General features: G+C 39.6%; 1 protein-coding gene across 1 annotated transcript in view; it reads left to right on the top strand.

The window, feature by feature from the left end:
- Positions 1 to 19760, top strand: part of PGM5 (phosphoglucomutase 5) — a 197211-nt gene that overhangs the window by 49248 nt on the left and 128203 nt on the right. The gene's annotated exons all lie outside the window — the stretch shown is intronic.

Raw genomic sequence — 19760 nt, 5'->3', positions numbered from 1 at the left:
GATGGGCTCTGGCCTCTGGGATGTGGCACGCTCTACTCACAACTCTTCTCTGCAAATGGGCAGTCTCCTCCTTCCATTCCTTCAAGGATGTTGCAGGATGCTCTCCTGGTCTCCTGGAGCCCCAGTCAGGTGCTTCAGCTAGCTCCAGAGAGCTCTGGGTGTTTGGTAACTGCCTTGTAGCAGGAGCTGACTCTAGGAGCTCCTTACTCCACCACCATCTTGCTGATTTTCTCTTGCTGTATTTCTATGATTGATTTTTATTTAATTCTTGTATGTGGTATGAGGTAGCATTTCCAGTTGTTCTGAATTTCCTTTCTTCTAAATAGCTTTGGTTGCTTTTTTAAAAAATCAGTTGGAAAAAAGGGGGAGAGCAGCAGGGGTGACGCAGTGATTGAGTATGTGCTGCACATGTGCAAGGTCTGGGTTCAGTCCCCAGTATATGCTAAAAAAAAAATTGGTTGACTATATATATATATATATATATAATTATGTGGGTCTATTTCAGGACTCTGTTCTGTTCTATTCATCAATTTGCATGTCATTATGCCAATAATACATTGTCTGGATTACTGAAATTTTATAGTAAACCTTAAAATCAAATGAATCCTCCAACTTTTTTTTCTTTGCCTAGTTTAAAGTTTTATGTATCTATATATATGTATACATATATATGTCCTCATCTCTGGTCCTCTATATTTCCATATAATTCTTAGAATCAACTTGTCACTTTATACTAAAAGACTGCTGGGATTATGATTGGGATTGTGCTGAGTCTGTAGATCAGTTTGGGGAGAATTGTATTTTAATAGTATTGAGTCCTCCAATCCATGAATGTGGTATATTTCTCTATTTATTTAGGTCTCTTTAATTTCTCAAACTAATGTTTTGTAGTTTTTGGTGTAGGGCTCTTGCAAATTTTTGCTAAATTTTTTCCTGAATATTTTATATATTTTGATGCCATTGTAACTGGAATAATTTCATGAAATTCATTTTCCAGTTGTTCTTTGCTAGTAATTAGAAATACAATTGAGCTTTATAAATTGAGCAGGTGTCCTATGACCAGAGGGGAGAAGAATCACATATCACATACTTTTTGAATACTCTTCACTTTATTTATACCCCTGAGATATATTGGTATCAAGCCAATGATGATGAACCGGTCTCACTTTAAAATCCTTGCCTCACTCCTCCAAAGAGTAGGGTGTTTGATTCCATGGGTCTTTCCATTTAACTTTGCTTATATTCTTCTTCTCCAAAAAGATATTCAGTAAAACTGTAAAGAAGAAGGCAAAAATAGGACCATCTCTAAACATTGAGAACTCATATTTATACAGGCTACTGAATGCTATGTAAATTATTTAAAATGGGAGTTATTATTATTTAATAATAACTTCTGTTTATACAAAATTTTTACCATTTAAATTTTCCATACATGTGATGTCATTTGGTCTTTGAAATAATTTAGTGAGGCAATTAGAGTAGGTTTACTCTGTCCATATTAAAGATGGTAAACCAGTTACCAGAGAGGTCAAGTGACTTGTGCAAGGTCACAGAGCTAATAAGAAATTGACCCAGGATTTGAAAATAGGTCTTCTGATTTTGTTTACTACAGCATCTGCCCAGTAACTATAATTTGATCATGATGGTCCCTAAGAAACCAAGATGGTTGAGAATATTGCCCAACCCTCCTGTAGAGTAGCCAGCACTTTCCAAACCCTGACCAGAAGAGGCCACTTTCATTCTGATAACAAAAACCATTTGCCCTATTTTCTTGTGGAAATTCCCCAGTAGTTCTTGATTTCACTTTATCCACCCTTCCCAATAAATCTCTGTTTCAGTCGGAAACCAGAGGCCTTGCTTAGAAATTTCACAAAGGACCTGTTCTGATATGTAAGTGACCATATAAAAGGATTATTCATGCTTGCTGGTTGGGATTCAGAATTCTGTGGGGCTCTGACGTGGTGATTTGTTTTGGGTATTTGATCTGTTATGTAGCTCCCAGGTGGATTCTCATGATGGATATTTCATAAACTCCTTTCCTCCTAGGTAAAATAAATGCAGCTTTAAAATTTTGATATTGACAGAGGTTTCCCCATATTGATTATTATATTTTAAATTAATAAAAACCACAGGTATGTGCCTATAAGTGCCAAACCCCAGAAGAGTAACCCTGAGTAATTGAGACACATTAGATGGCACAGTTTCCAAAACTCCTGGGATTTCAGAACAAGGGGGCCCTACATCCTTGAAACTGATGAATTATTCAGACAAACTTTCATTGTTCACAGATAGTTGTTCCCCAAGGGAAGAATTGCAGTGTCTTTAATTTCTACTCTTACAGTGTCACTAGAACAAGAATTCCATTTACCTCAGGATATTAGAGTTTCAGTCTTAAAAATGGCATTCTTTTGGGGCTTGGTCATTCCAATTGTGTCTGATTTGTGGTTGCAGATGAGTTCGTGTTGCTGAAAACTTTTTAATTCCAATGATTTGAGAAATGAAGCACATTCGAAGTATATTTGTGGCCTGAGGTCCATCTCCACCCCACGCAGATGTACTAAATAATCCCGTGTCATCATCCTTCAACAATATTTATGAAGTGCCCATCTGTACTTGGCGCTGTGCCGAACTCTGTGCAAAACAAGGCTAACATACACAGACTTGAGCCCTACTCACTAGAGATATTTACAGCTTTAAACAAGGCTAGCATTCTTACATATACTGTAAGGGAGCTAGATATGAAAAGTACATTTTGACTCTCTGGAAGGCCAGATAAGGTCACCATCCCAGAATATGGTAGTAAAGGAAATAGGACATCTTCTACCCTGTACTTGCTTTTTGTGCCACTGCTGTTGTTCACCATTTATTCCATCAAGAAGTATTTATCAAGGGGCTTCTATGTCCTAGACTCAGTCAGGGTTCCCTGCCCTGATGGAGCTTACAGTTTCATGGGGGAAGACACACAACAAACAAGTAGAGAAACAAATTTATAAATACAAATTGTAACACATGCTGGGGGAAGTAAGCTGGGTGCGCAATGGAGCATCACTGGTGAGTATGAAACATCCTGCTTAGATGGGGTAGCCAGGGAAAGACACTTTGAGGAAGTAATGGGTAGGACCAAAGATGAGAAACAGGCAGCTGGACCTGACTATGATGCTGGGATTAGAAATGGCTCATAAAACATGTGAAAACACTCATTGCTCAGAATGTAGTCTACAGTTATTTGTTGCCAACCCCAATCTAAAATATGTACTGTAGCTTTATTATTAACATATTCAGTTGATAGAATCCAGATAGTGTTAATCCTGCAAATATGCAAGTATCTACTGATCTGTGATGACCTTGGTCCTTACTGTGTCCTTTAAATCTGTGCTATTTTGTCTCCAAGATCAGTCATTATGGATGACAATAATGAAGGAGATAATATCTAATGGTTTAGAAGCTCACATATGTAGCTTCTGCTACAGAGTGATGGGAATTATCTTTCCTCAACAGATAAAGATGTTTAAATTTCTCCCATCATAAAATATAAAGAAGAAAAAGAAAATAAAATGCTTTTTACTGTACTTGCTATTGATCTGAAACTCTCCATAGCTGATTCATTCAGGGTCAGGCAAGAAACAGATGACACACTCAAGAGGGGTTTACTAAAAAAGAATTGAATGGCTTTCATATACATAGAGTGATGGGCAAAATGAAGGAAACCAATGGAATCAAGAAGAGATGGGAGGCACTCAGGGACTAGCAATAGCAGGAAGTTGTTAACATCCCCAGGACTGAAGGGTCAGAAGAAGCATCAGGGTAGCCGTAGCTTGGTGAGGGCTGGAGTTGTGAAAGATGGGCTGTCAGACAGGAGCTGAACTCATCATGGTGGTATAAGTACCTCAGCTGCTCTCTTCTCCCACCCTCCTATCTCCTTCTGGTGGCACTTACCTACCAAACTCAACTAGAGTCAGAGGGCAAGACAGCCTGTGTGACACAATCTGTGGAGTTTAGCCTCTTAGGGCAGAAAATTAGGCAGAGAAGGACGTTGAATGAAGTGGGGACTCCAGGAAGGAAGGAGGTGAACAAAAAATAACTAATATGATGGTCGATCTACTTCCTTATCTTTCCCTCATCCTATCCCCCCTTTTTGAATCTCAAGTATAGAGGGTTGAGTTAATAATACACATGGTTGAAAAATCCTTTCATAATTAATCCAATGGGAGACCCATTTCTTCTTCTTGTATTTTTTCATAGATCAATTTATTCATCTTTTCTCTCATTGACGTAGACAACCATGCAAATGTGTTAATTGGGTATCCCTTTTTTATGTTGGTGTTGTGACTGGTACTTTGTAATAGATTGCATTGGTGTCTTACTCCCCCCCCCCCCACCCAAGGATTGTTTTAAGATCCTTTCAGATTGCTTTATGCATATCTAGTATACTGCTGCTATCTGTGTTGCATAGTAGTCCATGTGTGACATTTTGCCTCTCTGCTTCCTCAGAATTGACACTCAGACTGACCCCTACTTCTTGCCACAACAAATAAGCTGCACAATCCCCCTTTGGATTTGTGTGGGAATTCCTTTGAGACATATATCCAGGAACAGAATTGTGGAGTCAGAGAGAGTGTCTATATTGAATTTGACAAAATTCGACCTAGTAACTATTAGTTTGCTTTACCACCTGCTATATAATGGCTTCACTACTTGACTTCCTCAGAAGTTCATGAGAGTTCCTACATCCTTGCCTCCCAAGCCAACACTTGGTGTTATCTAACTTTCTATTTTTTCCAGTTGAATAGATATAAAGTATTATGCCATTGCTATTTAAATATTCCATGTCTATTTTATTATTTTTAAAATTTCTCTTATTATTAGTAAATTTGAACTTTTCTGCTTTGCTTCAGGGACTTTTGGGTTTCCTGTCCCTTGCCAATTTTTCTACTTAGGATTCCTATCTATTTTTTGCTTTTTTAAAAAATAGTGGTTTTGTAGGAGTTTCTGTCATATTCTAGTTATTAGAACTTTGTCAGTTGTAGAAACTGTAAATAACTTCTAATTTACATATTGTTTCTTCAGACAAAATTTTGCCCCTAATTCTATATCCAAATTGCTGTCAGCAGATAATTCGCATATAGACAACTCAAATTTAATATTTGTAAATCATAACTTTTCTGACTTTCCCTAAACATTGATGTTCTTATGTTTACTATCTGGGTGAATCACCTTTCACTTAGACTATAAACCTTGCAATCATCCTTAGGCTTCTAGTTATCTCTCATCCTTGATGACGTACCATTAGATACTGGGTCCTGTTAGAAAAGTCCTTTACATGTTTGCTGAATCTTTCTATCCTTTCCATCCCCACTTTCATTTTCCTAGTTTAGGTTCTCATACATTTTTTTCCTCATTAAAAAATTAATTGAAGTATTTCACTATTATATAAACATACATAAACAATAAGAGTATAGTAAAAGTTGTGAACTTACGAAAAAACATGCATAACATCATACAAGGCTCTCATACCTCACCGCACCACCTATACCTTGCATTGTTATAACATTTGCTACAAATTATGAAAGAATATCATCAAAAGTTTAGGATTAACTACAGTCCATAGCTTACATTTGGTGTATTTTCCTCCCACCACACCCTATTATTATTATTTTTAAAATATTTTTATTACAGAAGTTGTAAACTTACAAAACAGTCATGGACATGTGTAGAATTCCCATACAACACCCCTTCATCAACACACCACACTGTGGTTGAACATTTATTACAGATTATGAGATAATATTATCAGACTATTACCACCAACCATGATCCATAGTATACATTTGGCACACTTTCGAAACCCTCCCATTATCAGCACAGTATGTCTTTGGCAAAAATGCATGAATATTACAGTATTGCTGTTAACCAGTCCATAGGTCACTCCAATTATATTTTTCCCCATGCTTCTCCACATTCTTACTACCCTGCAGTAGTGATGTACATCTACTCTAGCTCACAGAAGGACACTCTTGCAGCTGTACCATCAATCACAATTCTCTTCCACCTCTGTGTACACTATGTTATTCAGTCCTTATATTATTCTCTAGCTTTCTTTCAATTGACATTTACATACCTAGACACTACCCTTTCCAGCCACATCACCATTTATAAACTAGCTGTTACTCACTATAATGTGTTACCATCAACTCTATACATTTTCACGCTTTAAAGTTAATTAAAACTTCTACATGCATTAAGCATCAGTAGTCCTTCTTAGATATCTTCTTATCACCTACCTCCAGGTCTTGAAGATATTTTCCTATATTTTTTTCTAGGAGCTTTATGGCTCTTGCTTTTATATTTAGGTCTTTGATCCATTTTCTGTTAATTTTTGTATAAGGTGTGAATTGGGGATCCTCTTTCTTTCTCCTGGTTTTATCTATCCAGTTCTCCATCTGTTCTATCCCAAACAGTCCATTTTTTGAATCGACTGTTCTGCCTGAGCTGGGTGAGTTTGTCAAAAATCACTTGACCATAGATATGAGGGTCTGTTTCAGAACCATCATTTCAGTTCTATTGGTCTTTGTGTCTATCTTTATGCAAGTATCATGCTGTTTTTTACCATTGTACCTAGGCAATATGATTTAAAGTCCAGAAGTAAGAGGCCTCCAACTTTGCTTTTCCTTTGTAAGATGTTTCTGGCTATTTGGAACCCCTTACTTTCCAAATAAATTTCATAATTGTGTTTTCCATTTATTTTAAAAATGCTGGTAGGATTTCTTATTGGAATTGCATTGAATCTATATATCAATTTGGGTTGAATTGACATCTTAATGATATTTAGTCTTCCAATCCATGAGCATGGAATGTTCTTCCAATTATTTAGGTCTTTTAAATTTTCTTTCAACAATGCATTGTAGTTTCTGAATATCTATGCTTTACATCCTTGGTTAAGTTTATCCCTAATATTTTATTCTTTTAGTCACTATTGCCAATGCAATTTTTTTCCTGACTTTCTCAGCTAGTACATTACTAGTGTCTTTTTTTTAAAGGCCAGTAAAAGGAATTTATTGGGAAATGGAGGAAAGAACAGAGCTTGCTGAGAAATGGGAAAGAAAGATGGAAATACACAGCAAGATTTGGTGTGGGCTCCTCTAGGCAGAGAGAGCCACTAGTGTCTTTTCAAGTCTATTTCATCTGATATAAATTTAGCTACTCCGGTATTTATTTTGGTTACTGCATTTATGGAATATCTTCTTTCAACCTTTCACTTTCAATCTATTGGTGTCCTTGGGTCTAAGGTAAGTCTCTTGCAGATAGCATATAGATGGCTCATATTTTCTTATCCATTCCACCAGTCTGTGTCTTCTGATTGGGGAGTTTAATCCATTAAGATTCAACATTAGTACAATAAAGGCAGTTGTTATTTCTCCCATTGACCTATGGGTTTTGTCTGTCCTTTTATTTTCACCACTCTTTTGAGACTTTTAGTTACTTTTACTGATATAATCTTTATTTCTAGACTCTTTTCTAAGTCTCTCCTGTTTTTTCTTTTCAGACTGTAGCACACCCTTTAGTATTTCCTGCAAGTCCTGTTTCTTTGCTATAATCTCAGTTTCTGTTTATCTGTAAATATTCTAAATTTTTCCTCATTTTTGAAAGACAATCTTGCTGGATATAAGATTCTTGGCAGGCAGTTTTTCTCTTGTAGTATATAAAATATATTATACCACTGCCTTCTTGCCTCTGTGGTTTCTGATAAGAAATCGACACTTAATCTTATTGAGTACCCATTATATGTTATGAACTGCCTTTCTCTTGCTGCTCTCAGAATTCTCTCTTTGTCTTTGGCATTTGACATTCTGATTAGTATGTGTCTCAGTGTTGGTCTATTTGGATTTATTTGGATGGTAATATATTGTGCTTCTTGAACATGGATATTTATGTTCTTCAGTAGGGTTGGGAAATTTCCTACCATTATTTCTTCAAATACTCCTTCCCCCTTTCCCTTCTCTTCTCCTTCTGGGATACCCATGGCACATGTTTGCATGTCTTTTGCTGTCATTTAGTTCCCTGAGACCTTGTTCTATTTTTTCCATTCTTTTCTTCATCTGTTCTTTTGTATGTTTGCTTTCAGAGGCCATTTTTTTTCAAGCTCACTAATTCTTTCTTCTGCCTCCTCAAATCTGCTGTTTTATGACTCCAGTGTATTTTAATTTCATTTATTATGCCTTTTATTCCTGTAAGATCTGCTATTTTTCTATATATGATTTCAAATTCTTCTTTGTGCTCACTTAATGTCTTCTTGATATCCTTAATCTCTTTAGCCATCTCATTGGATTTATTAAAAGATTTATGTTGACATCTATGATTAGTTGTCTCAACTCCTTTATGTCATCTGGAGGCTTATCTTGTTCCTTTAACTAGGCCATAGCTTCCTGTTTCTTGGTATGGATTATAGTTTTGTGTTGGTGTCTTGGCATCTGGTTTACTGAAGTATTTATTCTGGGTGTAGTTTTTCTCTTTAGTTTAGTGCTTCCTGACTTTCTCCCCTGATGATTGTGCAGTAGAAGTCAACAATATAGTTGGTGCTATAAGTTGTGGAGGTTCAAGCTACCCAGGTTGACCCAGGGACCAATGAAGCTTTTCCCAACTTTCTCCACAGCCTTGTATAATAATCCCAGTCTTGCAGGCCAAGATAATCTGTAGTTGCCCGGAAAGACTGATGAAGTTTCATACCTCTTCCTTCCCTGTCTGGGGCAGGGATGGAGCTGCAGGTGTGGGCAGCAATCTATGCCATGTACATCCAAAATGCCCACAGCTGCCCAGTTAGACTTCGGATTATTCAATTTGTGCTAGTCAAATGTACCTGCAGTTACCTGGAGAGGCTGGTGCAGGTCCCACCAGCTTCCTCCTTGCTAGAGGTGGGGCTAAAGCCTAGGATAGGGCTGCAGTTTGATCTGGGAGGAAAGAAGCCAGTCTCTACAATCACTGTGATTTTCAGTCAGCTCCTCTTCCCCTCATGCTGGGGGCAGAGTCAAAATGGCAGCTACTGGCCTCTTTCTGACTTGGACAGGTTCCAACTTTAGCTGAATTTACTAACCAGTAGCTGAAGTTGGTGTCCAACTATCTCTTCTTTCTCTGTTTTTGTGAAATGGAACTTCCATTTCCAGTCACGGAACTTCTCCCCAGGTAGCTTGCACCGCCAGTGGAAGATGGGCACTGGCCTCCGCAGTGTGGAGTGCTCTAATCATTAATCTTCTCTGCATATGGGCAGTCTCCTCCTTCCATTCTTTCAAGGATGTTGCAGGATGCTCTTCTGGTCTCCTGGAGCCACCAAACAAGTGTTTTAGATAGCTCTGGGTGATTACTAACTGCCATGTAGCATGAGCTGACTATCGGAGTCCCTTACTCTGCCACCATTTGCTGGTTCTGGGTTCTCATAAACTTTTGCTTGGCCTATTGTGATAGTCAGTGAAATGGTCTCTCTGCCACCAGACCTGTTCTTCATTCCAAACTCGGGACCACTCTAGAATTGGTTTAGTTGTTCTAAAGCAGAAAGCCAGGCATCATTCTCTCTTGCATAAAAGCTGTTGGTGGCTTCAAATGCCTGCAGAATGAGATCCCATCTCCTGGTTACTAACATCCCTTTCTCATCTATATTTTTGCCCTACCCTCTAGACATGTTGCACTGTTTGTGGTTCCCCAAACTTATGGTCTCTTAGATTTAATGTCTCTGCACATGCTGCTTTCTTTCCTTGAAATGTCATTCCATTTTGTTCTTTGTTTATAAGTAAGATGGTATCTTATTTATCTTTTTAGGATTGAATCAAACATCACCTTCTCTGTAAAACCACATTTGACACTGTGTCCCCTCTACCCCAAAATTTAGTACTTACACTTCATGATTTCCTTTATCACAATTGTCACAGGCATTGAGAAAATTCACTGGTTTTTTTCCTAATATCTCATGAGCAAATATTTTATCCAGTTGCTAGCACAGAATAGGTTCTCAATAAACACATATCAAATGAAGGAATGGGATTTCTTCCCTGTGTGGACACTTTATTTTGGAGATAAAGTAATCAGAGCACTAAAAATCTAATAAAATAATTGTAAAAGTTACCTAATATGAATGACTGAAAGACTTAATTTGACTTCTGTACAGAGATAAATTTGGTGATGCTGCTATTTAGTTGCACAGTAAAGTATACCTGAATGACAAGAAGAAATTGGGTGATGCATAATTCTGTGATATTCTCTGGGTGTAATAAAATTGTGCCTGATTTATGGTTTGCATATGCAATTAGAATTGTACTGAGTCAGCTTTTTAGTAATGCTATGTGTGTATTGAAACCCTTAGCAGGCATAACTTAATCAAGGTGAAGAAAATTCATATACCAGTTATTTCCTAGTCAATAAATAAAAACTGACCATGGACCAACCTTAAGCTCAATATTCTTTATTTCTTGCCCTGGTAAATAGCATGAATGAGGGATTAATTCCTAGAACAACTAAGGGATGTCCAGATTTGCTTTTCTCTGTAGACTTTTTGCTCACCTAGTGGAAAGGATGTGGGAAATAATTCAAAACTATTATTTGCTGTTTCTAAGAACTGGTTTCTGAGGAGGAAGTGGTTTCAAGCCTGTAGAATGCATTTAGGAATTGACAGGTTAGAGTGGGAGGAATAAGTTGCTAACTTATTTAATACCAAAAGCTGCATTTAAGACTTAAAGCTGCAAAAACTTTAGGGATGTTGGCTTAACTATCTTTTGTTTAATTGTTCAGCACCTCCTTGGGTTTCTGCTATTTGAGTTGGTCATAAAAACACTGTTGGATGAGAATTAAGTGATCTGAGTTCCAAAATATATAGTCATCATCACCCTCCCATGCCAACAGAAAGATAAACCATTTTTAGAAGTCAGTTCTCTGTTGCCTGCCATATGGAAGGGCATTGTCATTAAGGATAACCAGCTTCCTATTCTCAGTTCTTCCACTGAATTGTCCCGCTTGCTCTGGCAAGACATTTGGACCCTTGGTGCCAGTGCCAAACATGGCCTCTTAAATACTACTCTGTGGTTTGGGATTAAGGCTCATTTTAAGCAGAGGCTTCAAAGCCTTTAGGTTTGGACCCTGTGAAAAATGGTCTCACTAGTATATGTTAAGAGGCATGCAGCTGCTCTCCAATGGGACCATTGATTTTCTAGGCTGCCTTTATTTTTAACCTGGATTTTGTTTTTTGGAAGGTCTATTTGGTTAAATAATCTCCCTTCTTTTTTGTGTATGTCTTAAAATATTTGTCCAATTTAAAAATCAGTCCCATTGATCATTGAAAGAAAGTAGGAGGGAACTTCTTGGGCTGCTAAAAATGTGCTGTATCTTTTTTTAAAAAAATTATTTATTTCCTTCCCCCTCTCCCCCGCCGTTGTCTGGGTTCTGTGTCCATTTGCTGTGTGTTCTTCTGTGACCGCTTCTATCCTTATCAGCGGCACCAGGAATCTGCGTTTCTTTTTGTTGCATCATCTTGCTGTGACAGCTCTCCGTGTGTATGTTGCCATTCCTGGGCAGGCTGCACTTTCTTTCACGCTGGGCGGCTCTCCTTACGGGGCGCACTCCTTGCGCATGGGGCTCTCCTATGCGGGGGACACCCCTGCGTGGCACGGCACTCCTTGCGCGCATCAGCACTGTGCATGGGCCAGTTCTACACGGGTCAAGGAGGCCTGGGGTTTGAACCGCGGACCTCCATGTGGTGAGCAGATGCCCTAACCACTGGGCCAAGTCTGCTTCCCATGCTATATCTTGATGGTGGTGGTAGTTATACAACTGTACATGTTTGCTAAGACACATGAAACTGTACACTTAAAATGGATGAATTTTATTTTATGTAAATTATACCTGAGAAAGTTGATAAAAATACTCAAACCCTATTTATTTAAATTAAAACAAAACACCTCCTTTGGATCTTCCTTTGTGATTGAGCTCAGTAGTCATTACAGTCTTTGATGACTCTAGTTCCCATCATGGAGGCTTGCCCTTACTAGACGGTCAGTCAACATGGGCTGTGTTCGGGTGAGTCAAGTGGCCCCTTGGAAACTCTGTCACTGATTGTCCCTCTGTGGTGAGCCAGAATGTCAACATACTGCCAATGATTTTGTCTTCACTGGAAAAGACTTAACTTATATTTAGAGTTGGAGCTTCTAAGCTTTCAAAGGCATTAGTCCAATTGTGCCACCAATTATTGGTGGCATAAAAGATATAAGGAAGATACATTGGCTCAGCCTATCTCTAAACCTGGCTTTAACAACACCTTTAAATGGAGAGTAAGGATATGGAATCTTAGCCTGAAGACACTTCTGGAGTGGAAGAGCATGTCCTTTTTGCATGAGCTTCATATTTTGAAATGTATTCTGCAACTTTCTCCAAATAAAAAAGCTGTAAAACGGATTTTACCCCAACCTCACAGGGTAGTGTTTAGCTGGGTCTGCTGGAACACTGCTTAAATGATTGCTAAATATCGATTCCACTTTGCCAATCAGGCTGAGGAAGAACAATATCTAGGAGAGATGCCCAGGGTGAATCAAGAAGCTGTCCCACGGATATAGGCCTTTATACATTTTGTGATAACCTATAAAATTGTGCTGGACAGAGCGTCAACATTAATATAAGTTATAGTCCATGGTTAGTAGCAATGCTCAATATGTGTCCATCAATTGTAACAAATGTATCACACTAATGAAAGATGTTGTTAATATGGGAAAGTAGTGTGTGTGGGGTGGGACATATGGGAATCCCCTATATTTTTTATGTAACATTTATGTAATCTGAAGCTTCTTTAAATTTTTTTTTAATTAAAAAAAAGAAGAAGCTGTCCCAAATATTGCCTGCACAGCAAAGAGTAAGAGGGTAAATGCCTCTTTATTTGTACTGAACTCTATTGCAGGGTCTTGTTTGATTTCCACAGAAACCTTCAGAAGGATTTGAGGCAAATGCTATTGTTCACAGTTTATTTATAGAAAAAATACTTTATTAAGAGGTTAATTTGTCAAGGTGACACTCAAGAAAGAAGCCTTAAAACTGGTAACCGGATTGTCCCACTCCAAGTCTTATAATCTCTTTTCCTTGTCGAGAACAGGAAAACATTCTTATTGTACCTTGCATAAAAGTTAGCTGGGTCGGTTGGTGCAGGGGAAAACCTATATTGCCCAAAGGGTAGTGGATGGGATCAGATGAGCATAATTAATTTCAGCTCGGAGACATCTTGCACTTTTGACCTCGAGCATCACTGCTCTTTAGTAAAGTTCTGGAAGAAGCAGATCCTGGCTTTAACTTAAGACTTCCAGGAAAGTGTTGACTGGAGATCAGGGTATGGTTTGAATACCTTGCTGCAGGACCTGCTTGAAGTGGTAAGAGCAGCAGCAGCACCTGTACCAAAAGGCACTGATCATGTTTCAGCTTTTCTCTGTTACGTTCTGTGTAAAGTGGGTTAAGCAGGTAAAATTCCTTCTAAGATTTTATAATCTGAGACAGACAACACTGATGCCTAGAAAGTAGAAGATAGCGATTATATATATGTAATGGGTTCCTTTACTAAGTGAGTTAGTATTGAGTATAAGGTATTGGTGCTTATAGCATCAGGCCCTGGCTATATGCCCTACACAGGTGAGAGTGGTCCAGGGCTAGGGATCCATTCATCTCATCCCTGATCAGGTTCCAGCCTGAGGTTTAAATGTATCATTTGGAATTCCAACCTCTTTTAGACCCCCAGATTGCATTGCCGGTTTATGTTCCAATATGGAGGAAAACTCTTTGGTGAGTTGGTGCCTCTGTCTTCATCCAGGATTCACAGAGATTGTATCAGGCAAGACCTTTGTGCTGCCAATGAAAGCAAGCTAGCTGAATGGAGATCTGAAGAATAAAGGGAATGTGTTGGCCCACATAAGCAGAGTTGGCCTCAGGTGAACCTTGATCCCACAGCTCAAAGGAGCCTGCCATTTGACCTGGATATTTACTCCCTCTCTGCTCTGCCTTGGAATGTGTCACCTTTTTTTCTCAGGCCCCCTGCCTCTGGCTCTCAAGGCTTTCCCCTTGAAGTAGTGTCTGCAGGAATTCCAGACCTCAAACCCTTACACCACCCTGCCTTTGAGGATGAGAGACAAAGCTTTTATTCCCCAGAAGTAGCTGAAAACATCTCCCAAAGTGTTGGCTTTGGTGGGGTTTGCCCCATTTCTGACCCATCTATTCTCTTCTGATGGTCTTCTCAGTTATGCCCCACCCACATCCCCATTATTTGGAGCTGGAATTTGATCATTTCTTCCCAAACCAAATGACTGAGAATGGATGAAGTTGTTTTCCAGAGCAAGATCTTTCTCTTCCCTTTCCAGAAGGAGTAATTGCACAAACCTGCAACCCAGTAGATGAAAAAAGGATGTGAACTAGATGACTGCCCTGAGGTGCAGTCCTGGAGGGGGAATTTAGGACTTAGTTAAGACCTCAAGGTGCCCCTCTTCTTGTTACCTCCCCATCCTTCTTCAAATCCTTCTGTTGCTCACCAATAACCGATAATGGCAATAGAATCAGGATGGTGACACTTACCTATGACCCTGTCTCTACATACGCACCTTTCTTAGACTCTGTACTCCTCCCTCCCTACCCTTTTCCTTCCTCCCATCCCTCTTTCTTTCCTCCTCTCTCCTTCCTTTCTTTCATTCCCTCCTTCTGCCCTTACCCCACACCTACTTTGTTGTTTTTTGAGAAACAACAAAAATGCCCCTACTCTGTTCCAGGCAGGCTGCTAGGTTCTGGATATCATTGCTGGGACCCCTCTTCTCTTCCATGTCCCTTTTTCTTCTATCAGACTTCACTGTCAACACAATTTATTGAGCACCGAGCATATCCTATGTATAATTTGTTCTGCTAGATTCAGAGTGGTCCCTGACATTTACTTGAACCTTAAGGATAGACCTGGGGAGCATTTCCAAATCATGGTGGCATTGTTTCCTACATATACACTACATACTTGCCTTACACATGTTTCTGCTACCTCTATTTAGGGGTGGCAGAGAGAGGGAGGATGGGAAGAAGGAAAGGGGTGGGGAGGGGGAAGAGGGAGGGAGGCAGAGAGAGATGAAAAGTGGGGGGTGGGGGAGGAGGAAGAGAGAGGAAGAGAGCAATTAAGAAGTGCAAAGATTTATGCCTGTCAGTATACTCAAATGAACTTAAGCACTATCTAGACTGCCTGGGTTTGAACTTTCTACCTCCTCTGCATTCTGGCTCTGTGACCTTGGGCTGGTGGACTAACTTCTCAGGCTCTCTTTGCTAAGTGGCAGCACCTCTCTCAAGGAGGAGTAAATGAGGCAATGTAAGAACAGTGCTTAGGGCAGTGTCAGTCCACAGCAAGAGCTTGGTAAAACCTCGCTACTATGATCACGTGATGTACTATTTATAGATAAACTCTGAAAGATCTACGGTGGGTTCTTATGATTAGTCTCCCGTTCTTCCACACTAGGGGAGTGGGACTAAAGCTAAACCAGTTGCTTCCCTCAGATCCTGTGTCCCACGTTAGATAACAGTGTTTGGTGGTGCTCCTTGCCATGGGTACCTCACATTTCATGGTACGGCAAACACTTTAGAAGACTGCTATGTGAATCTCAAATATCTGTATGTTATAGTTTTAAGATTACTCTGTAAGGAATGATTGTTAATTATCTTTAGCTTTTTAAAATATTTATATTGAACATTTCATTTAGAGACACAGGAATAGATCCATTGCTTCTTTTTTTTTACTTTTTATTGTAACAATTTTTTTTTATTGTATACAACTCAAAATTTCCCAATTTAACCACTTTCAGGTGTACAATTCAGTGATATTAGTTATGTTCAAAATATTATGCTACCATTACTGCTACCCATCACTCAAACTTTTTCATCACCTCAAACAGAAACTCTGTACCCATTAAGCAATAACTCCCCATTCCTTTCCCCCCAAAACCCTAGTAACCTGTAATCTACTTTCTGTCCCTCTAAATTTACTTATTCTAGGTATTTCATATGAGATCATACAATATTGACCAATGTCTTTTTATTAATATCCTGCAAAGTTGTTACAAACTAGGAGCTCTTTGTTCACTCTGTCAAGGGCTACCACAGAATGCATCTTGAATCTAGGAAGCCCTATATCTTTAGAAATATTACCTCTGTGGGAATATGTAGGTTTGTTTTATTAAAAAACAAACAAACAAACACACACACACATCTGCATCTGTCTGTATGCTGGCCAGAAACCCCTAAGCCCCATACAGACTCCAGTGTTTTTCCTGCCTGTAATTCTGATGATAGGTTTTTTACTTTGCAGTGCACATACATCCCACTAAAACATATAATGTGATTTGTGTGTATATTATAAGCACTGGATTATTTCATAATCTGCTTAGTAGTTCAGCCAATAGCCAAAAAAGCAAAGTAGAAGAAGCATATGACCAAATGGATGGCTCTGTGAGAGACCCAGGTGTGGGACAGCGATGCCCAGAGGATGGAGGAGAGATGTGAGAAAGTGCTGTCTTTGTTACTATTGTAAAACTAGCTACTTCCTTTCTTAACAATTAGCATCTCAACCTCAGTTTATTGTTATAATTGTTGTCTCCTGCTTTTTTTTTTTTAAGATTTATTTATTTATCCCCTCCCCCCCCACCCCGGTTGTCTGTTCTCTGTGTCTATTTGCTGTGTCTTCTTTGTCCGCTTCTGTTGTTGTCAGCAGCACAGGAATCTGTATCTCTTTTTGTTGCATCATCTTGTTGTGTCAGCTCTCTGTGTGGGCGGCGCCATTCTTGGGCAGGCTGCACTTTCTTTCGCACTGGGCGGCTCTCCTTACGGGGCGCACTCCTTGTGTGTGGGGCTCCCCTATGCGGGGACACCCCTGCGTGGCACGGCACTCCTTGCGCGCATCAGCTCTGTGCATGGGCCAGCTCCACACGGGTCAAGGAGGCCCGGGGTTTGAACCGCAGACCTCCCATGTGGTAGACGGACGCCCTAACCACTAGGCCAAGTCTGCTTCCCATCTCTTGCTTTTATAGTGAGTCTCCGCAGTCCCTTTATCTACAGCCATTGGCAAATTCCTCTGGTGTATTAGGAAGAAACTTGGGCGAGGAGTGTGGAAGTTTGGGTGTTCTTCAACAGATGGAGTTTCTTTATTAAAGGTGGTGGGTACCAGGAACATTGGACATTTCAAGCGGTGGAGAACTGATTGAGGCAAGGCCCTTTGGGTTTCTAGAGGAAACACCCCTTTGAGGGCTCACTCCTGGGAGTCGGTGAGAGCCCAGTCTGGGGTGTGGCTCTGGATGGACATGACACTGAGGCGGGCTAGGGCTAAGCTAGAGGGTGAGCTCATGGAGGAGTTAGTGGGTAAAAACAGAAAAGGAGATGTGAGTGTGGTGGAGCATCTCATTTTAACACTGATGCTCTTTGCCTCCCAAAGTCTGGCTCTCCCCATCTAGAACTGTAGTTGTCAAGGCAGGTACAGTAGCTCGTCTCCACAAGGCCTCCCAGGGAATCCACGTTCCTTCTAGCTAATGGCTCTGCCTCCCTTGGGTGTAGTCCTAGCTCTCATGGTTCAAGATAGCTGGAGGGAGCTCCAGCCACCACGTCTGCATTTTAGGCAATGCCTGGAGAAAAGGCTAATGCAGGGCAAAGGGCATATACTATCTATCATTTAAGGAGGTTCCCACAAGTTAACACTTTTGCTTATATCCGACTGGCCAGTATTTAATTACATGGACACACCTTCAAGGGAGGCTGGGAAATAGCCAATCTGGTGTGAGTGTGTGTTAATTAAGAAAGAAGGGGAAAATGATTTTAGAGGCATAACTAGCAGATCTGCCATAGGTTCAAACAATGTGCTAAACATTTGTGTATTGTCATCTATGTAGATAAAAAATATTGTTTTCTTTAATTCTTGACTCATTAAATTTTTTTCTTTAGACTAAAATATTTAGGATGATGATATTGATGATGATGATGGCAAGTATTTATCAGAGAAGAGTTATAGTGACATATAGCCAAATGACAAAAGTATTAATTCTCCCATTTTACCAATAAGGTGGTTGATGCTCAGACTGAGAAAAACCCACTGATATAAAACCAGTTCTTACATGTGGAGTCACCATATGGCTACATGGATTTGAAAACTGTCTTGGGAAGCAAGGTGGCTTTCAGGTGCAAGTAGAAGAAATTCTAACTCCAAATAAGATAGACAATAAGGAAAATGTGTATCTCGTGTGTCAGAACATCTAGAGAGAGGAAGCTCCAGAGGTGACTAATTAGTTGCCTCCGCAGCCAGGTCCTGTCTTCCTCAGCTGTGGCCTTTGTTGTGGGCGAGCTTTCCTCATGAAAGACTCCAGCAGTTTCAGCTATTCCCTCCACATATGACATGCGCCTGTGGAAGAAAAGCGACTGCCTCCTTTTTTTTGTGTCTTTAAACTTAAGAAACCCTTTTCTAGAAGCCCTGCGGTGCAGTATTTATTCTGCACAGTAATAAGGTCACCTTTGTTGAGAAGTACATACCTGAGTCATGATGTCATCCCATTAATGAGGAAAATTGAGGGAATGACTTTGGGTGGGTGACTACCAGACTGCCAACTCATTTGAATTATTTGCCCGCTATTAAAGGATATTCCATAATTATGGGTATTTCCCTGAAAATGCATTTCCCTTGATATTACTTTCTTGTTACAATTGGTCCACATACTTGTCAATAAACATTTATTGGATGCCTTGTTTTGGTTAAATTAGTGCTAAATTTATAAAATTTGCAATTTTGTGAGAGAGACATCTGGAGCAACACTTGCAAAACAATGTGAGCAATGCCATTATAGGGGCAATGAGAATCTTGATAAAAAACCATTTTTGTTGGCCTGGACAGAACAGGACATGTGACTAATGGGACTTTCTTATCTTAGGTTATGAATGATTGCCCTTGAATGATCTCCTTGAGAACAGAGCTGGTGGTGGCAGCAGAGGCTGCTGCTGCTGCTTCTACTTGTTCTCATCCTTCTTCCCCTTGTCCTCCCCTTCTTCCTCCTTCTCCTCCTTTTCTTTGTATTATTTTTTAAAAATCTGAGTATAGGGCCTTGACCATAGTAATTGCTAGTGTGGTAAGAAGGGATGATTCGTGTGGGTTAGGGAAAGAGAAAACATTCTGGGGGATACCATCCATTGTGAGTAACGAAGTGCTACGATATGGTGTTAAACAGCATGGACTTTGGATTCATAAAGATCTGAGTTCAAGCTTGGATCCATGATTACTAGCTGTGTAAATGTCAGCAAGTTACCTAACCTCTCTGGGCCTGTTTTCTCATCTTTAACATGAAAATACAAACTAAAGTACTCAAGCTTGTCAGTTGGTATGCAGTTTGAATGGGACGATGCTAGTAAAGTGATTAGTACAGTGTCAGCATTCAAGGAGTATTAGATGCTATTATTACTAAGTATTGTAATCCACTTAATGTTTTTCTTTCTCATGATCTAAATCTTCAATTTTATTTAATTGTTGATAAAATGCTGTCCCTAAATCAGAACATTTCTGGCCTCTGGAAATGAACCTTATATATAATAATGCCTTATGGTATCTGAATTCAGCATCATGGGGTTTACAAAGATATAACCCATTCTAATTCTGATAAATCTCACATACTTTTATTGACTACATTCTCTTTACTCAGTGTGATCTACTTCCTAAAATAGAAAAAGGTGCACAGTTGAAGAGTCGCCCAATTTCCCCACAA

The sequence above is a fragment of the Dasypus novemcinctus genome, chromosome 8 (genome assembly GCF_030445035.2).
Source record: "Dasypus novemcinctus isolate mDasNov1 chromosome 8, mDasNov1.1.hap2, whole genome shotgun sequence".
In the NCBI taxonomy this organism is placed as follows: domain Eukaryota; kingdom Metazoa; phylum Chordata; class Mammalia; order Cingulata; family Dasypodidae; genus Dasypus; species Dasypus novemcinctus.
This window is presented reverse-complemented; position numbering and strand designations above follow the sequence as displayed.